Raw genomic sequence first — 19,634 nt, 5'->3', positions numbered from 1 at the left:
TATTTAACTGACGAAAGTACATAGAAAAGATTTTCAATAGTTTTACTGACCAACTTAATTCTATTTTGTAAATATACACAAATTTAGAATTTGATGGCTGCAACACTCTCAAGAAAAGTTGGGACAGAGGCATGTTTACGATTGTGTTACATCACCTTTCCTTTTAATAACACTTTTTAATCGTTTTGGAACTGAGGATACTAATTGTAGTAGATTTGCAATTGGGAATTTTGTCCATTCTTGCTTGATATAAAACTTCAGCTGCTCAACAGTCCGTGGTCTCCGTTGTCTGATTCTACTCTTCATGATGCGCCATACATTTTCAATAGGAGATAGATCTGGACTGGCATCAGGCCAGTCAAGCACACGCACTCTGTGTCTACAAAGCCACACTGTTGTAGCCTGTGCAGAATGTAGTCTGGCATTGTCCTGCTGAAATAAGCATGGACGTCCTGGGAAGAGACGTCGCCTTGATGGCAACATAAGAATCTCTAAAATCCTAATATACGCCTCAGAGTCGATGGTACCTTCACATACATGCAACTCACCCATGCCGTGGGCACTGATGTACCATCACAGATGCTGGCTTTTGCACCTTCCGCTGATAACAATCAGGATGGTTGTTTTCATCTTTGGCACGGAGAACTCGACGCCCGTTTTTTCTGAAAACTAGCTGAAATGTGGACTCATCTGACCACAGCACATGGTTCCACAGTCTTTCGGTCCATCTGAGATGGGCTCGGGCCCAGAGAACTTGCTGGCATTTCTGCATAGAGTTGATGTATGGATTCCTCCTTGCGTAATACAGTTTCAAGTTGCATTACTGGATGCAGCGACGGACTGTGTTAAATGACAATGGTTTTCTGAAGTACTCCCGAGCCCAGGTGGTTATAATTGTCACAGTAGCATGACGGTTTCTTAGACAGTGCCACATGAGGGCTTGATGTTCATGTGCATTCAACAGTGGTTTCCGACCTTGCCCTTTACGCACTGAGATGTCTCTGAATCTTTTCATAATATTATGTACTGTAGATGTTGAAAGACCTAAATTCTCTGCAATCTTGCATTGGGAAATGTTCCTTTTGAACTGCCTAACAATTCTCACACAAATTTTGGCACAAAAGGGTGAGCCACGACCCATCCTTGCTTACAAAGCTTGAGCCTTTGATGGACGCTACTTTTATACCCAGTCATGATACCTCACCTACTACCAATTAGCCTGCTTAATGTGGAGTCTTCCAAACCAGTGTTACTTGAATATTCTGTACACTTTTCAGTCTTATTTTAACTCTGTCCCCAACTTTTGTTGAGTGTGTTGCAGCCATCAAATTTTAAATTTATGTATATTTACAAAATACAATTAAGTTGGTCAGTAAAACTATTGAAAATCTTTTCTTTGTACTTTTGTCAGTTAAATAAAGGTTCACGTGAATTAACATATCACAGATTTTTGTTTTTATTGCATTTTGGAAAATATCCCAACTTTTCTGGAAATGGTGTTTGTAGATCTATGCTAGGACTTCTATTGGTTGTGACAAATATATAAATGATTTTGACAAAAAAGGTGGCCTGAAGTTTGCAGATGATGCAAAATTAATAGAGTCGTGGATAGAGAGGAAGGTTGTCAGATTATTCTGCAGGATATAGACCAGTTGGAAATATGATCAGAGAAATAGCAAATATAACAGGAAATATACAGTAAATAGCAGGACCTTAGTACACTGACGAACTGAGGACCTTGGGGTGTAAGTCCATAGATGACCAAAAATGGAAACACAGGTAGATGGGGTGGTAAGGGATGTATATGGCATAGGTTCTAGATTGATCTGGGTGTTGATAATCAAAATTTTAAAGTTATTTTGCAGCTGATTAAAACTTTGGTTAGGCAGTATGTATCTGGAGTATTGTGAGCAGACATCATTATCACATTACTAGAAGAATGTCAAAGACAAAGTCAAGATTATTGTCCTGTGCACATGTATGCACAGGTGTAATGAAGAACTTATAGCAGCATCACAAGCAGATGGCATCATATTGGCAGCATTCATGTGGTAACATAAATTATACACAATTTTGACAAGAAAAAAGACAATTAGAACAAAAAATGACAAAGCAAATTTTATTACAAAGTGGCCATAGTGCTGCTAAACTGTAATGGTGAGTAGGGTTGCTTCAAGAACCAAATGTAGGGTTGCCGATTGCTTCAAGAACTGAATGCAGTCTTGCCGATTCCTTCAAGAGCTGAATGTAGAGTTGCCGATTGCTTCAAGAACTGAATGCAGTCTTGCCGATTCCTTCAAGAACTGAATGTAGGGTTGCCGATTCCTTCAAGAACTGAATGTAGTGTTGCCGATTGCTTCAAGAACTGAATGTAGGGTTGCCGATTGCTTCAAGAACTGAATGTAGAGTTGCCGATTGCTTCAAGAACTGAATGTAGTGTTGCCAATTGCTTCAAGAACTGAATGTAGGGTTGCCGATTGCTTCAAGAACTGAATGTAGGGTTGCCGATTGCTTCAAGAACTGAATGTAGTGTTGCCGATTCCTTCAGGAACTGAATGTAGGGTTGCTGATTGCTTCAAGAACTGAATGTAGGGTTGCCGATTGCTTCAAGAACTGAATGTAGAGTTGCTGATTGCTTCAAGAACTGAATGTAGGGTTGCCGATTCCTTCAAGAACTGAATGTAGTGTTGCTGATTGCTTCAAGAACTGAATGTAGGGTTGCCGATTCCTTCAAGAACTGAATGTAGGGTTGCCGATTGCTTCAAGAACTGAATGTAGTGTTGCCGATTGCTTCAAGAACTGAATGTAGAGTTGCTGATTGCTTCAAGAACTGAATGTAGGGTTGCCAATTCCTTCAAGAACTGAATGTAGTGTTGCCAATTCCTTCAAGAACTGAATGTAGAGTTGCCGATTGCTTCAGGAACTGAATGTAGAGTTGCCGATTGCTTCAAGAACTGAATGTAGGGTTGCCGATTCCTTCAAGAACTGAATGTAGGGTTGCCGATTCATTCAAGAACTGAATGTAGGGTTGCCGATTGCTTCAAGAACTGAATGTAGTCTTGCCAATTCCTTCAAGAACTGAATGTAGGGTTGCCGATTGCTTCAGGAACTGAATGTAGGGTTGCCGATTCCTTCAGGAACTGAATGTAGGGTTGCCGATTCCTTCAAGAACTGAATGTAGTGTTGCTGATTCCTTCAGGAACTGAATGTAGAGTTGCTGATTGCTGCAAGAACTGAATGTAGGGTTGCTGATTGCTTCAAGAACTGAATGTAGGGTTGCTGATTCCTTCAAGAACTGAATGTAGTGTTGCCGATTCCTTCAGGAACTGAATGTAGGGTTGCCGATTCCTTCAGGAACTGAATGTAGAGTTGCTGATTGCTTCAGGAACTGAATGTAGGGTTGCCGATTGCTTCAAGAACTGAATGTAGTCTTGCCAATTCCTTCAAGAACTGAATGTAGGGTTGCCGATTGCTTCAGGAACTGAATGTAGGGTTGCCGATTGCTTCAAGAACTGAATGTAGGGTTGCCGATTCCTTCAAGAACTGAATGTAGGGTTGCCGATTCCTTCAGGAACTGAATGTAGGGTTGCCGATTGCTTCAAGAACTGAATGTAGTCTTGCCAATTCCTTCAAGAACTGAATGTAGCATTGCCGATTGCTTCAGGAACTGAATGTAGGGTTGCCGATTCCTTCAAGAACTGAATGTAGTGTTGCCGATTCCTTCAGGAACTGAATGTAGAGTTGCTGATTGCTGCAAGAACTGAATGTAGGGTTGCTGATTGCTTCAAGAACTGAATGTAGGGTTGCCGATTCCTTCAGGAACTGAATGTAGAGTTGCTGATTGCTTCAAGAACTGAATGTAGGGTTGCTGATTCCTTCAAGAACTGAATGTAGGGTTGCCGAAACCTTCAAGAACTGAATGTAGGGTTGCCGATTGCTTCAAGAACTGAATGTAGGGTTGCCAATTGCTTCAAGAACTGAATGTAGAGTTGCTGATTGCTTCAAGAACTGAATGTAGGGTTGCCGATTGCTTCAAGAACTGAATGTAGTGTTGCCGATTCCTTCAGGAACTGAATGTAGGGTTGCCGATTGCTTCAAGAACTGAATGTAGAGTTGCTGATTGCTTCAAGAACTGAATGTAGGGTTGCCGATTCCTTCAAGAACTGAATGTAGAGTTGCTGATTGCTTCAAGAACTGAATGTAGGGTTGCCGATTGCTTCAAGAACTGAATGTAGTCTTGCCAGTTCCTTCAAGAACTGAATGTAGGGTTGCCGATTGCTTCAGGAACTGAATGTAGGGTTGCCGATTGCTTCAAGAACTGAATGTAGGGTTGCCGATTCCTTCAAGAACTGAATGTAGGGTTGCCGATTCCTTCAGGAACTGAATGTAGGGTTGCCGATTGCTTCAAGAACTGAATGTAGTCTTGCCAATTCCTTCAAGAACTGAATGTAGGGTTGCCGATTGCTTCAGGAACTGAATGTAGGGTTGCCGATTCCTTCAAGAACTGAATGTAATGTTGCCGATTCCTTCAGGAACTGAATGTAGAGTTGCTGATTGCTTCAAGAACTGAATGTAGGGTTGCTGATTGCTTCAAGAACTGAATGTAGGGTTGCCGATTCCTTCAAGAACTGAATGTAGAGTTGCCGATTGCTTCAAGAACTGAATGTAGGGTTGCCGATTCCTTCAAGAACTGAACGTAGTGTTGCCGATTCCTTCAGGAACTGAATGTAGGGTTGCCGATTCCTTCAGGAACTGAATGTAGAGTTGCCGATTCCTTCAGGAACTGAATGTAGGGTTGCCGATTCCTTCAAGAACTGAATGTAGTGTTGCCGATTCCTTCAAGAACTGAATGTAGTGTTGCCGATTCCTTCAGGAACTGAATGTAGGGTTGCCGATTGCTTCAAGAACTGAATGTAGTCTTGCCAATTCCTTCAAGAACTGAATGTAGGGTTGCCTATTGCTTCAGGAACTGAATGTAGGGTTGCCGATTGCTTCAAGAACTGAATGTAGGGTTGCCGATTCCTTCAAGAACTGAATGTAGGGTTGCCGATTGCTTCAAGAACTGAATGTAGTGTTGCCGATTCCTTCAAGAACTGAATGTAGGGTTGCTGATTGCTTCAAGTACTGAATGTAGGGTTGCTGATTGCTTCAGGAACTGAATGTAGGGTTGCCGATTGCTTCAAGAACTGAATGTAGGGTTGCCGATTGCTTCAAGAACTGAATGGTTGAAGTAACTCTTATTGAATCTGATGGTGTGGAGCCTCCATGCTTCTCTACTTCCTGCCTGATGCTATGCAGGAGTTGATTTGCACCATAAACAACCTCTTGAAGCACATCATCATGGTCGTTGTAAGCACTATTGGAACGTTGTCATTGAGGTTTAGATCACCACACTCTTCTTCTACACCTGTACAATAGAAGTGGAGGCTTTGGAGAAAGTACTGTAGAGCTTCACCAGAATGTTGCCTGGTTTAGAGAGTTCAGCTATAAGGGAAAGGTTGGATAAAATTGGATCATTTCTCTCTGAAGTTTTAGAGGCTGAGAAGCAACCTGATAAAAGCATTTAGAATTATGTGGGACAGAGAGGCAAGGTTTCATTTCCAGAAAAAAATCACACACACATAAGATCACAAGATCACAAGACAAAAGGAGCAGAAGTAGGCCATTTGGCCCATCAAGTCTGCTCCATCACTGCACCATGAGCTAAACTATTCTCCCATCTAGTTCCTATTTCCGGTTTTTTCCCCATATCCCTTGATACCCTGACTAATTAGATACCTGTCAATCTCCTCCTTAAACACCCCCAATGATCGGGCCTCCACAGCTGTATGTGGCAATGAATTCCATAAATCCACGAGCCTCTGGCTAAAAAAAATTCTCCTCATCTCTGTTTTAAATGGGTACCCTCTAATTCTAAGACTGTGGCCTTTTGTTCTGGACTCACCCACCAAGGGAAACAGCCTTTCCACATCTACTCTGTCCAATCCTTTCAACTTTCAAAATGTTTCTATGAGATCCCCTCTCATTCTTCTATATTCTAATGAATACAGTCCAAGAGCCGACAAACACTCCTCATATGTTAGCCCCTGCATTCCAGGAATCATCCTCGTAAATCTTCTCTGAACTCTCTCCAACATCAGTACATCCCTTCTAAGATAGGGGGACCAAAACTGCACACAGTATTCCAAATGAGGTCTCACCAGTGTCCCATAGAGCCTCAACAACACCTCCTTACTCTTATACACTGTTCCTCTTGAAATGAATGCCAACATAGCATTTGCTTTCCTTACTGCCGATCCAACCTGGTGGTTAACCTTTAGGGTGTCCTGCACAAGGACCCCCAAGTCCCTTGGCACTTCTGATTTTTGAACTTTCTCCCCTTCTAAATAATAATCTGCCTGATTATTTCTTCTTCCAAAATGTAGAACCGTACATTTCTCAACGTTGTATCTCATCTGCCATTTCTTTGCCCACTCTCCTAAACTGATCAAGTCTCTCTGCAACCTTTCCGTTTCTTCAACACCTCCTGCTCCTCACCTATCTTGGTGTCATCTGCAAACTTAGCCACAAAACCATTTAATTCATAATCTAAATCATCGATATACAGTGTAAAAAGAAGTGGTCCCAACACCGACCCCTGTGGAACACCACTAGTATCCGGCAACTAACCAGAATAGGATCCCTTTATTCCCACCCTTTGCTTTCTGCCTATCAGCTAATGCTCCACCCATTGCAATATCTTTCCTGTAATTCCATGGGCTCTCATTTTATTAAGCAGCCTCTAATGCGGCACCTTATCAAAGGCTTTTTAAAATCCAAATACACAACATCCACAGCCTCTCCCTTGTCAATCTTATTTGAGATTACCTCAAAAATTTCTAATAGGTTGGTGAGGCAGGATCTTCCCTTCATGAAACCATGCTGGCTTGGTCCTATCTTGTCATGCACCTCGAGGTATTTCATAACCTTGAGGATTGACTCCAATAACTTTCCAACTTCTGATGTCAGACTAATAGGTCTGTAATTTTCTTTTTGCTGCCTCCCACCTATCTTAAACAGCAGAACTACATTATCCTTTAGTGGGCACAGGTTTAGGTGAAAGTTTAATAGAGATTATTGCGACTGATTTTTTTTTACATAGTACGTAGGGGATGCATGAAAAGGCAGGGAATGGAGGGATATAGCTCACGTGCAGGCAGATGCACAGTTTAAACTGGCATTATGGCTGGCAAAGACACTGTGAGCTAAAGGCCCTGTTCCTGTACTGAACTGCTCTATGTTCTATATTCTAATATTTACTTAAGGATTCAACATTTAATGTAGCACACTTTAGGCAAATAGCCAACACCAGCTTATGAGAAACTGATTAACTCACAACTCTAAGAGATAGCAAAGAGTTTCATCTTCAGTATCTAAACGGTTCATCGATTACATTCAGACCACTTCTCAGTTGTTTCCTTATCAACTTTAACTCAAAGGCATCTATCGCCTCGGATTTCTGTGTTGCTCATATGCTAACTCCTTTAAATAAAGTCAATATTGTGAACAGGTATTAATTCATCTCTAAAGCAGTGATTATACTGATAAAATGCTTTGTGTTGAGCACCAGTACATTTCCAAATCTTGTTATTCTTAAAAAAATATGCAAAATTTTTAGCATCATAGCTGGAAATTTTTTTGAATAATATTTAATAGTTGTGATTTTTTAAATATAGAAATAATGTTCCTATCTGTTGATTTGTTTATGGATTCACAGTGTGCTGCTAAAGGACAAATAATTGGGGATTGAATACTTCAGAGCTTCCTCTGTGAACGAGGTAGCTGTATCCTGTGAAGGTTCTAAGTTATGTGAGTGTAAAGCGCTATGGAGCTGAGTTCTGTAATTAAAGCTGTACTTTTTATCCCTCCTTGCAAAACAAGATTCTTGCATGTTCTCAGCACTGCCTTTCACCTCCAGCATTATTGGCTATGATTGACACCTCCATCTTCTCTGGCTGGGCTGTTATACACTGCAGGTTGCCAAAGAAACTTGCTTGTGATTGAGCTGTTGTTTTCTGCACATAGCCAGTAAGCCTAATCACGTTCCAGGCTAATGCAGCCCACCTTGTGTTAGTTTTTGCTTTATATGTGTTTGTGCAGATTTCAGTCTGCCTCCTGTTACACTAGAGCAGCCACTACGTCCTGCACTTCTCCTCGGTCGTTTTTTAAAGACTTTTTTTATTTGCTCTATTTATCTTCTTTTGCACATTGGTTGTTTGTCAGTCTTTGTTTATACATAGCTTTTAAGAAATTCTGTTGTGCTTTCTTTTCTGTAAATGCCTGTGAGAAAATGAATCACAAAATAGTATGTGGTAGCATTGATAATAAATTTTAATTTGACTTTTAACTCTGACCTGCAGGCACTTACGCAAATGTGCTTATTGAACCAGTCCTCAATGTTAGAGAGTTTCCTTGCTATTCCACAAGATGTGACATGTAGGAATGATCCATCAGATGTGCAAAGAAGACATTTTCTCTCACTGATTTTCCTCACTGCTACCAATCCACTCTGGAACTGACTATCTTTTGCCAATTGTAATGCGAGATGGAACCACAATCATTTAGTAAGATCGAACGACAAACATTTCCACAGAAGGTCCAAACAATGATGTGTATTTGCAACAGATTGTTAATCCGTAAACCATGTAACAGATAAGTGTGTTTTTGTGTGTGTACATAATAAAGAACTTCAGTTCCCAGTATGCAATGTGGGCTGTTCACCCAGAACCAGAAGTGACATTGGTGAACTGGTCCTTTGCGCTTGTGAGGAGGCAGAGCCATTAGTGTAAATAAATCCATGTTAGTTTTACCCACACTAAGTTTGACTTTATTAAGAACAAACATGACAATGAGTTCAGTGTTTCTTTTGAGCATAGAGAAAGAAAAAGTATTAAATATTACTCCAGAATATTGCCAGGTATAATGCCAACGATGGTGCTGAACTAACAGCAACATAGTGCTTACATTAAACATAAGCATGATGTTCTGCAGTCACATGACTTATAGGCAATACAATACATACTGGTGAGGCCTTTAATGTGGGGAAAAGGTGATTGGTCTCTCCTGCTGCCTCATTCGCTGAACTGTCAGTGTTATCTGCTGAATGGAATTTTCCTGTCCTCCTTGATACAGGGAGCTGCAAATAGAGATGTATCATTAATGTCATCTGCTTCTGCCTGGGACCAAGAACATTCAGAATTGCTTTGACTTTGCCAGTAATATGCAATATTGTCCACACTGATGCAGGGCTGCTTGGGGTGAAGGGACTCACTAAAGAGATGCTTGCTGTAAGGAAACCACTGCCTTATTGACAAGAGAAAGTTTGGGGTTGCTGGAAACCTAATCAACACACACAGAATGCTGGAGGAACTCAGCAGGCCAGGCAGCATCTAGGAAAAGAGTACAGTCGAGTACAGTTTTGGACCGAAACCCCTCAAAGGACTGGAGAAAAAAAGCTGAGGAATAGATTTGAAAGGTGGGGGGAGGGGCGAGAGAAATACAAGGTGATAGGTGAAAACTGAAGTGGGGAGGGATGAAGTAACGAGCTTGTAAGTAAATTGGTGTAAGAGACAGAAGGCCATGGAAGCAAGAAAAAGGGGGAGGAGCCCCAGAAGAATGTGCTGAGCAGGCAAGGAGATGAGGTGAGAGAGTGAAAAGGGTGAGGGGGGTCATGACGGGAAGTTCAAGAAACCCATGTTCATGCCATCAGGTTGGAGGCAACCCAAACGCAATATAAGGTGATGTTCCACCAACTTAAGTGTGGCCTCATCACGACCGAGAAGGAGGTCATGGATTGACGTATCGGATTGGGAATGAGAAGTGAAATTAAAATGGGCGGCCACTGGGAAATCCCGTTTTTTCTGGATGGAATGTAAGTGCTCGGCGAAGTGGTCTCCGAATCTACACCGAGTCTCATCAATATACAAGAGGCCACACCAGAAGCACCGGACACACTTTATGACCCCCAATAGACTCAGAGGTGAAGTGTCACCTCACCTGGAAGGACTGTTTAGGGAAAGATGTGCTTGGTGGTGGAATCCTGTTGGATATGGCTGAAGTTTCAGAGAATTATATGCTGGATGTAGAGGCTGCTGTGGTGATAGGTGAGGACAAGAGGCACCCTATCCCTGGTAGGATGGCGGGAGGATGGAATAAGAGCAAATGTGCATGAAATGGAAGAGATGCAGATGAAGGCAGCATTGATGGTTGAGGAAGGGAAGTCCTTTTCTTTGAAAAAGGAGGACATTCTGAGAGCAGATGCAATGAAGACAGAAGAATTGAGAGAAACGGATGGCATTTTTACAAGTAACAGGGTGGGAAGAGGTATTGTCCGGGTAGCTGTGAGAGTCTATGGGTTTATAATAGACATCAATGGATAAGCTTTCTCCAGAGACAGAGACAGTGAGATCAAGAAAGGGGAGGGAGGTGTCAGAAATGGACCATATAAATATAAGGGCAAGGTAGAAGTTGGAGGCAAAGTGGATGAAGTTGACGAGTTCAGCATAGGTGCAGAAAGCAGCACCAATGCAGTTGTCAATGTAGCATAGGAATAGTGCAGGATGGTCACCAGTGTAGGTTTGGAACAGAGCAGAGACAAACAGGCTGGGACCCATGCGAGTACCCATGGCTACACTTTTTGTTTGAAGGAACTGCGAGGAGCCAAAGGAGAAGCTACTTAGAGTGAGGACAAGTTCCAATAAGTGGAGGAGAGTGCAGTGGAGAGAAACTGGTTAGGTCTGGTGTCTAGAAAGAAATGGAGAGCTTTGAAACCTTCCTGGTGGGGTTGGAGGTACCTAGGGACTGGAGATCCATTTCAAAAATAAGGGGATGGGGCCAGAGACCCTGAAATCATTGAAAATATCCAGGATGTGTGAAATGCCATGGATGTAGATAGGAAGAGACTGAACTGGGGGGGGGGGAGAACAAATTTGAGGTCAGATATGTGTTCAGTGGGGCAGGAATACACTGAAACAATGGTTCAAGCAGGTTTGTGGATTTTGGGTGGGAGGTAGAAATGGGAGGTGTGGGGTACGGAAACTATGAGGTTAGTGGCAGTGGATGGGAGATCCCCAGAGTCAATAAGGTTGGTGATGGTGTGAGAGAGACAGTGGCCTGGTGTTCCTTAGATGGATTCTGTTTGAGGGGTAAGTAAGAGGAGGTGTCTGAGAGTTGGAGTTGGGCCTCAGCAGGGTAGAGGTTGGTACACTAGACTACTACAGCACCTCCCTTACCTGCGGGTTTGATAGTGAGGTTAGGATTAGTGCAGAGAGAGTGGAGAGCAGAGTGTTCAGAGTGAGTGAGATTGGAATTGGAGAGAGGAGCAACAACCTGACACTCAACGTCAGTAAGACGAAAGAGCTGATTGTGGACTTCAGGAAGGGTAAGACGAAGGAACACATACCAATCCTCATAGAAGGGTCAGAAGTGGAGAGAGTGAGCAGTTTCAAGTACCTGGATGTCAAGATCTCTGAGGATCTAACCGGGTCCCAGCATATTGATGTAGTCATAAAGAAGGCAAAACAGCAGCTATGCTTCATTAGGAGTTTGAAATGATTTGTATGTCAACAAATACGCTCACAAACTTCTATAGTTGTACTGTGGAGAGCATTCTGACAGGCTGCATCACTGTCTGGTGTGGAGGGGCTACTGCACAGGACCGAAAGAAACTGCAGACGGTTGTAAATCTAGTCAACACCATCTTGGGTACTAGCCTACAAATTACCCAGGACATCTTCAGGGAGTGGTGTCTCAGAAAGGCAGCATCCATTATTAAGGACCTCCAGCACCCAGGGCATGCCCTTTTCTCACTGTTACCATCAGGTAGGAGGTACAGAAGCCTGAAGGCACACACTCAGCGATTCAGGAACAGCTTCTTCCCCTCTGCCATCCGATTCCTGAATGGACATTGAAGCTTTCGACACTGCCTCACTTTTTTAATATACAGTATTTCTGGTTTTGCACATTTTTAAATAATCTATTCAATATACGTAATTGATTTACCTGTTTATTATGTTTTATTTTATTTATTATTTTTTCTCTCTCTCTCTATGCTAGATTATGTATTGCATTGAACTGCTGCTGCTAAATTAACAAATTTCATGTCACATGCCGGTGATAATTAACCTGATTATGAGTGTTGAGGTCGAGACAGTTGATGTCCCGTTGGCACATGGCAATGAAAAGGTCCAGAGCAGGCGGAAGACCAGGGCAGGGTGTTCAGGAAGTGGAGGAGGGCTGAAGACGGGAGAAGGGGTCATCAGTCCATGGTGTGGCACCCTTGTTGAAGAAATAGGCTTGGAGGTGGAGGCGGCAGAAGAAGAGCTCAATGTTGTGGCGGGCATGTAATTCACTGAGGTGTGGGTGCGGGGGGCATAGGCGAGGCCCTTACTGAGGACAGAACATTCTGCCTCAGAAAGGGGAAGGTCGGAGGGGATGGTGAAAACCCAGTATGGATGAGATCTGGGATCGGAGGGGGGAAGAGGGTTGGTTGTGCCTGAGGAGAAGGAAGGTTTGATGTGTTAAGGAATAATGGAGTGAGAGGAAGATGGAATCTCCAAGGACCCAAGAGCTGGTGGTGGGACCTGAGAGATATGGGATTGCGGGGTGGAGATGGGGGAAGGGGAGACAGGAGTTCCAGTGGCAGTGTGTGAAGACACGGCCTGGAGGTCAAGGCTGGAGTCAGAGTTAGAGGTGGCACAATTAACATTTTGGAGGTGTGCATTAATAGTTGATATTGGGGTTGAGCTCTGAGAAGAGATTTCTGAAGACTCACATTGGATTTACTCTCCAATACAATGCCCTCCTTTGCCAACTTCATCTTGGTTGATCTACCCAATCCCTCTGTTTGATTTTCAGTTGGGTACCTTCAGGTATTAGACCCAAGGGAAGAAAAAAAATGTATCAAGCAATGTAGAACAAGAGTTTCTGGACCTTTGGAAATACTTAATCTCATATGAAATGGAGAAATTATCCAAGTGCCTATCCATACATTTAGAGGTCAGTGCTGGTTCTGTCTGTTGTCTAGGGGAATTTACAGTGTTATGACAAATTCCATATTATAGTGGTAAGTTTTATTATAACCACCTGTTGAAGGTTACACAAACAGTTAATACATATTTGTTTATGTGTAGTTCCCTTTTCACGCCTACTTATTTAGCAACTGATTATTTGCACACCTCCTGCATGTTCTGCTGACTGTTCACTAGCTGCAGGATATGATGCCTTTCCCTAGCAACCCCATAGAACTTACTTCTCCTTTAACTGCTAAATTGAAACTAACAGAAGATATTGGCTGAGAGTCTAAATGTTGGTAAAATGGAACCATAGTATCCAAAATATTTTCAATGAATGGTGCCTCACAAAGGTGGTGTCTGTCATTTAGAACCCCCACCACCCAGGACATGCCCTCTTCTCATTGTTACCATCAGGAAGAAGGTACAGAAGCCTAAAGGCACACACTCAGCGATTCAGGAACAGCTTCTTCCCTGATTTCTAAATGGTTGTTGAACCCATGAACACCACCTCAATACTTTTTTTATTTCAGTTTTTGCACTACTTGTTTTAACTTCACTATTTAATATATATAAAAAATACTTACGGTAACTTAAGCTATTTTTCTATATTTATCGTGTTTTGCATAGTACTGTTGTGGCAAAGTTGACAAATTTCACAATGTGGGGCCACTGGTTCGAGTTGCTGCCCTTGGAGATGTTATCAAAATTCTGAGGTTTATGGATTGGACTGTTATATTGGCATCTTTCAGTTCTATGTTTTTTTTCGTATTTTCGCCCATATTTTCTTGTTGCCAATTGGTGGGCTGGGGCTTGGTGTTTGATGTCCTGGTTGTTTTTTCTCCATGTGGGTGATCTGTTAGTTTTTGTGTGTGGGATCGGTTGGGGGTGTGTTAGGGTTTCCAAGATTTTGCTTCTATTTCTTTTCATGCGGGAGGATTGATGTCTTTCTTTCAACTATTTCTATGGTTTTCTATATTTTATGGCTATCTGAGGAAGACAGATCTCAAAGTTGCATTCTTGATAATAAAATTAACCTTTGAACCTTTTGAACCTTTAACATATACTGGTGATATTAAACCTGATTCTGAGACCAAGAATGTAGTATTCCTGCATCATATCCACATTGCTGCCACCTCTTATCATTGTACAGGAATGCTGGTGTTGTTGTCATTCATGTCATTTTTGCGGGGGGGGGGGGGAAATTAGCTTATTATTCAGGATCTACTTTCTGTTAGTAACTGTCCTTAACTTGCACATCTGTCATGAGTTAGCTCTGCTAAACATAAAGTCTGGAACCTGTTATCCTCAAGATGTTCTTTATTTTCATCTTGATTGACCAGAACAACACAATAATGACAAATGTTTTATACCAAGGAACCTGTTTAAAGTAAACTCACTCATATCTCAAGCTGCGAAATATCATAGTCTTGAAAAATAAAACAATTTAGCAATCCCTTTAATCTCCCTATGTGAACAGGGGGAAATTGTTTCATCTATAGTATACTTTCATTTTCTCTTTTGATTCCTTAGGCTGCTATTGAGGCTATTGATTGCAACTACTTTGAGAATTCATTTTTTATTTTGCACTTTTTTGTGCACTGCTTTGTGATGTGCCACAGGTTGGCAACATTCCTGTGTCAGTACTAGAGCATTCTAGATTTAAATTCTACCTAAACAAAAAAAAATCACACCAGCACACTGTGAAAGATGAACATGCTACATTAAGGATGGAAAATTAACTTGAAACATTATCTCATTTCTGAGTTAAACATAAAATATCCTCCGGAGTACTTGGTGAAAGGCAGCTGACTATTTTTTCTGTCCAATAGTTCTGCCTGATAAACATGCACACAAGACTCAGATTATTGGCTTTGCTCACTTTTCCATGTGTGGAAGCTTGCTGTGTGTGAAAAGGTCACTGCACCTCCCACCCAGTGACATAAACGAGTCTTCAATGGTACCTTGAAGACCCAAGAGAGCGGAGATGGTGGAATCTGTGGCAACAACAATCAGCAAGCTAAACAGCTTTTGTGGGGAAAAGGATTGTCCGAATACTTTTGTTCCGCCAACAGATACTGCATGACCCATTGAGTACTTTCAGCAGATTGTTACTTCAAAAAAGCACTTCATCGAGAGAGTACTGTGTATACTTTGAGGTATTAATGATGATGAATAAGTAAAAACAAGAGAAAATCTGCAGATGCTGGCAATCAAAGCAACACACACAACTGCTGGGGGAGCACAGCAGGCCAGGCAACATCGCTGGAAAAAAAGTCCAGTCAACGTCTCGGCTCACACCGTCAACTGTACTTTTTTCTATAGGTGCTGAGTTCCTCCAGCATTTTATAAATAAGCACAATTTACCTTCCCGCGAGGTTGAAGTTGTCTGGTGTTTCCTCTTTGGCAATTGAGATGGGTATTTTGCATCATATCTGGGATCTGGTGTTAGTGCCCTGGTGTTGGAATCATGGCTCCATCAGAAGCATTTGAACATCCAATAGCTTCTTCAGGTTAGAATGTGTACTGCAAAGTTTGGCATATTGGCATAAATACTGTAATGAAGGTGTTAACTCATATAACATGTTATTGCCTATTCTGTGGTAATGTACTAAGAAATATATCATTGCATTGGTTGCTAATAAGAAACAGCATGATCTTAATGTCATGAGGCCTGAATTAAACTACTCTTATTAAAAATGGATAGTACTTTAAAACATACTGGTGCAATTTATTTTTTAATCAGATTATCACAAAGACAATCTAAGGTTTATCACATTTTATTTCCAAAACTGAATTCAGTGCAAAGTAACATGTAACTGCCCTCATGCCATCATCTCCAATTGCTGGGGCACTCGTCCATTTGAAAATTCCTATCCTTTTTCAAAATTTCCCATGGATACTCTCAACCTAAGGAAAATGATCCTGCCCTGCCTTGTGTCTCTGCAGCTTAACTGTGGAACTCTCCTTGCTCATTATTTCCTGCACCCTGCAGTTTCTGAGAATTTCCGTGGTAGTTGGAGGAGATTCAGCTCAGCTATGAAACCAGTTCAATCACTCTGCCTACTTTTCAGGACCAAGAAATGTTTCTAGAAAACGTGCACCTGTGGTGTTCCACCAAGACAATAAGAGTCTTGTGACACAGTTAAACATTTGGTAGTGTCATAAACTTTGAAATCCTCTCTTCTTGGAAAATACTGTACTAACCACAATTTTCATCAAGAACAACACATTAACCAACCAGATGGGTCTTGATTGACTTGAAGGCTGACGTACTGTGGGAGAACCTGTCATTGATGATAGCCATAATTGCATAGGAATGGCCATACTGTTAATAAGGAAGTTATAGATTATGGAGTGATTTTTAGCAATTACAGAAAAGGGATGAGGAGTGGCAAATGGATTTCAATACAGAAAACAGGTGATGCACTTTGGAAAATCAGCATAAGACTTACACTATGAATTGTAGGGCACTAGGGAACAGAAAGATTTAGGAATGTATGTACATTGATCATTTAAAGTGGCATCATAGGATGCTGAAAAAGGCACTTAGCATGTTGGTCTTCATCCATCAGGACACTGAGTATAGGAGTTGGGACATTATGTTACAGTTGTATAATTCATTGGTGAGGCTTCACTCATAGGACAGTATACAGTTTTGGTTACTATATTATAGAAAAGATGTGGTTAAACTAGAAAGATTGAAGAAAGGAATTATGAGGATGTTACCAGGACTTTAAGACCTGAGTTATAGGGAGAGATTGTCCTTTGTTCCTTGGAACATTGGAGAATGAAAGGGTGACCTCATAGAAAGATTTAAAATTATGAAAAGCATAGGCAAGGTTGATGGTAACAGTCTTTTCCCCAGGGTAAAGGAGCACAAAACTACTGGGCAGGAATATTGAGTGAGAGGGTAGAGATTAAACGGGAACTAAGGGAGAACTTTTTCATACAAAAGGTGGAAAGGCAGAGAAGAGGTCGTCAGCCTGAAACAGTGGTGTCAAGAAAACAACCTCTGTCTCAATGTTGCAAAAACAAAGGAGCTGGTTTTGGAGGAATGAAGACAGGATAATCCCTATTGACATCAGTGGATCTGGGGTTGAGAAGGTGAACAGCTTTAAGTTCCTTGGCATACACATCACCAAGGATCTCACATGATCTGTATACACCAGCTGTGTGGTGAAAAAGCACAACAGCTCCTCTTTCACCTCAGACAATTGAAGAAGTTTGGTATGGGTCTCCAAATCCTAATGGCTTTCTACAGGGGCACAACTGAGAGCATCCTGACTGGCTGTATCACTGCCTGGTAAGGGAACTGTACTTCCCTCAGTCTCAGGACTCTGCAGAGAGTGGTGCGGACAGCCCAGCACATCTGTGGATGCGAACTTCCCAATATTCAGGACATTTACAGAGACAGGTGTGTAAAAAGGGCCCGAAGGATCATTGGGAGCCCAAGTCACCGCAACCACAAACTGTTCCAGATGCTACTATCTGGGATGTTTTCGACGATGGACGAGTCTAGGACAAGAGGGTACAGCCTGCGGAGAAATTTCTTTATCAAAGTGTGGTAAATTTGTGGGATTTGTTGCCACATGCTACTGTGGAGGTTAGGTTGTTGGGTATATTTAAGGCAGAAATTGATAGGTTCTTGATTGGACATGGCATCAAAGGTTACGGGGAGAAGGCCAGGAACTGGGGTTGAGGAGGAGAAAAATAAGGATCAGTCATGATTGAATGGTGGATCAGTCTTGATGGGCCAGATGGCCTAATTCTGCTTCTATGTCTTATGGTCTTCTGGTCTTAAATGGTACCGCAGTATAAAAGCCAGGACCTACAGGCTCTGGGACAGCTTCTTCCACCAGGCCTTCAGACTGATTAAGTCACGTTGATACAATTGTATTTCTATGCTATATTGACTGTCCTGTTGTACATACTATTTATTACAACTTACTATAAATTGCACATGGCACATTTAGATGAAGACGTAACATAAAGATTTTTACTCCTCTTGTATGTGAACGAGGTAAGTAATAAAATCAGTTCAATTCAATTCAAAGTGCATGGAACGAACTGTCAGAGGAAGTAGTTGATCCAGCTACAAAAGTATAATTTAATAGTATCGTTTGAGAAGGTACACAGAGGGGCTGTCTTAGAGAGATACGAACCAAATTGGGATTATCTGGCTGTAGTTAACATGGACTCACTGAGCTGAAGGGTCTATAACGGTGCTGTATTGTCCCATGACTCTGTGACTCTAAGGGGTCAAATGTGAGCTTTGTTCCCAGGTTGAAATTATGGAAGTCTGGCAGCAGGCTCAAACTTGACCCACTGATTGATTGGTCAGTTCTCCGTAGGCGTTGAATGAGGCTAGTGGTCAAAGGTCCACAGTGTCCAAAATTTGTGACTTTTGCTAATGTTAAACACTTCCAGCCTTGTATCTGGCCTGGCACAGGACATCCAGGAAGCCCAGAGAATACCCAAAACCACCCTCTTGAAAAAGAATAATCTATTCTGAGCTCTTTGATGGGAAGAGATTTCAGGGTTTATTGAGGAAAAGATTCAAGGATGTAATCAAAGCTGCCTTGAAGTAATGAGGCTTCCCCACTTCTTGTGTTCTTTATATTAATACGTACTGTGGGTTTCTAATAAATAACTATATTTTGGAAGAATAGAATTTTTACTTAACAAAAACCTCCTCCATGTTTTTACAATGCCACATTTTCTCCATCTTCCTATCTTTTCTGCGCATGCTCATAACACTCTCCAATCATTTTCTGACACATCATATCACCACATCTTCCTTTCCTTAAAAAGAAAAACAATTAGCAGCATTAACCAGAACAAATGCATAATTTAATGTTTCTCTCAGTCTCTCTGGGGGTTTATGAATACAAGTAGACCTTCTAAGTGATTCACACATTCTTGTGTTTCGTTGTTATTTCCATGTTTTGTCTGGTCTGCATCAGTTAACAAACACTGAAGTTGGCTCTTTCTTGAGGTCTTTGCGATTTCTTCTTAACGCTGCTCCTTCTTCTGTTTGGACCATGTATGATCTGGGTTGTACTTTTTCAAGTATTGTAGCTTTCTTAATTCCATCCACTTCCATTTGTAATGAAATACCAATCTTCTTTTCTTCATCTCATTCATTCATTAACTGTGTAATCTCTTTTTTATGCTGAGACTTCATCATTTCAATAAACTTCTCAATCCCTTCACGTGCTTTCACTTCTTCAATTGGATCCTGATTCTTGTCACTCTTTGGCTTCAGATTAGTATTGTTCTGTACCGGCAAGTCTGGCCTCTGTCCTCCTGCAGAGGTGAGATTGTGATGGAATGCATGGCCCATTGATGCATGTGTGTTAATTATGACTTTTAGCTGTTCCATTCTGTTAGGCTCTGTTTTCAGTTGATGAGGTAATGCAAAAGGCACTTTTCTACATGGATGTACTACGGGTTGCACTGTGTTGTCAATTTTAATCGTGTGCTCTCCTGGAAGATAACCAAGCCCTTTGAACAAGTCCTCATACTCTTTCATCAAGTCACTGTATTCTGACTCTGTGTCACTGTCTAGGACTAATACTCTTC

At 41.6% G+C, this 19,634-nt stretch overlaps 1 long non-coding RNA gene across 1 annotated transcript in view; it reads right to left on the bottom strand.

The window, feature by feature from the left end:
• LOC132378387 (uncharacterized) overlaps positions 1 to 19,634 on the bottom strand; it is a 62,944-nt gene that overhangs the window by 28,325 nt on the left and 14,985 nt on the right. The window contains exon 3 of the long non-coding RNA XR_009507023.1: positions 9,062 to 9,175. This is a non-coding gene — a long non-coding RNA (uncharacterized LOC132378387). The remainder of the gene's footprint in view (positions 1 to 9,061; positions 9,176 to 19,634) is intronic.

Source organism: Hypanus sabinus, chromosome 20, assembly GCF_030144855.1.
Source record: "Hypanus sabinus isolate sHypSab1 chromosome 20, sHypSab1.hap1, whole genome shotgun sequence".
Classification (NCBI taxonomy): domain Eukaryota; kingdom Metazoa; phylum Chordata; class Chondrichthyes; order Myliobatiformes; family Dasyatidae; genus Hypanus; species Hypanus sabinus.
Note: the sequence above shows the minus strand (reverse complement) of the source record. Positions and strands in the feature narration are given on the sequence as shown.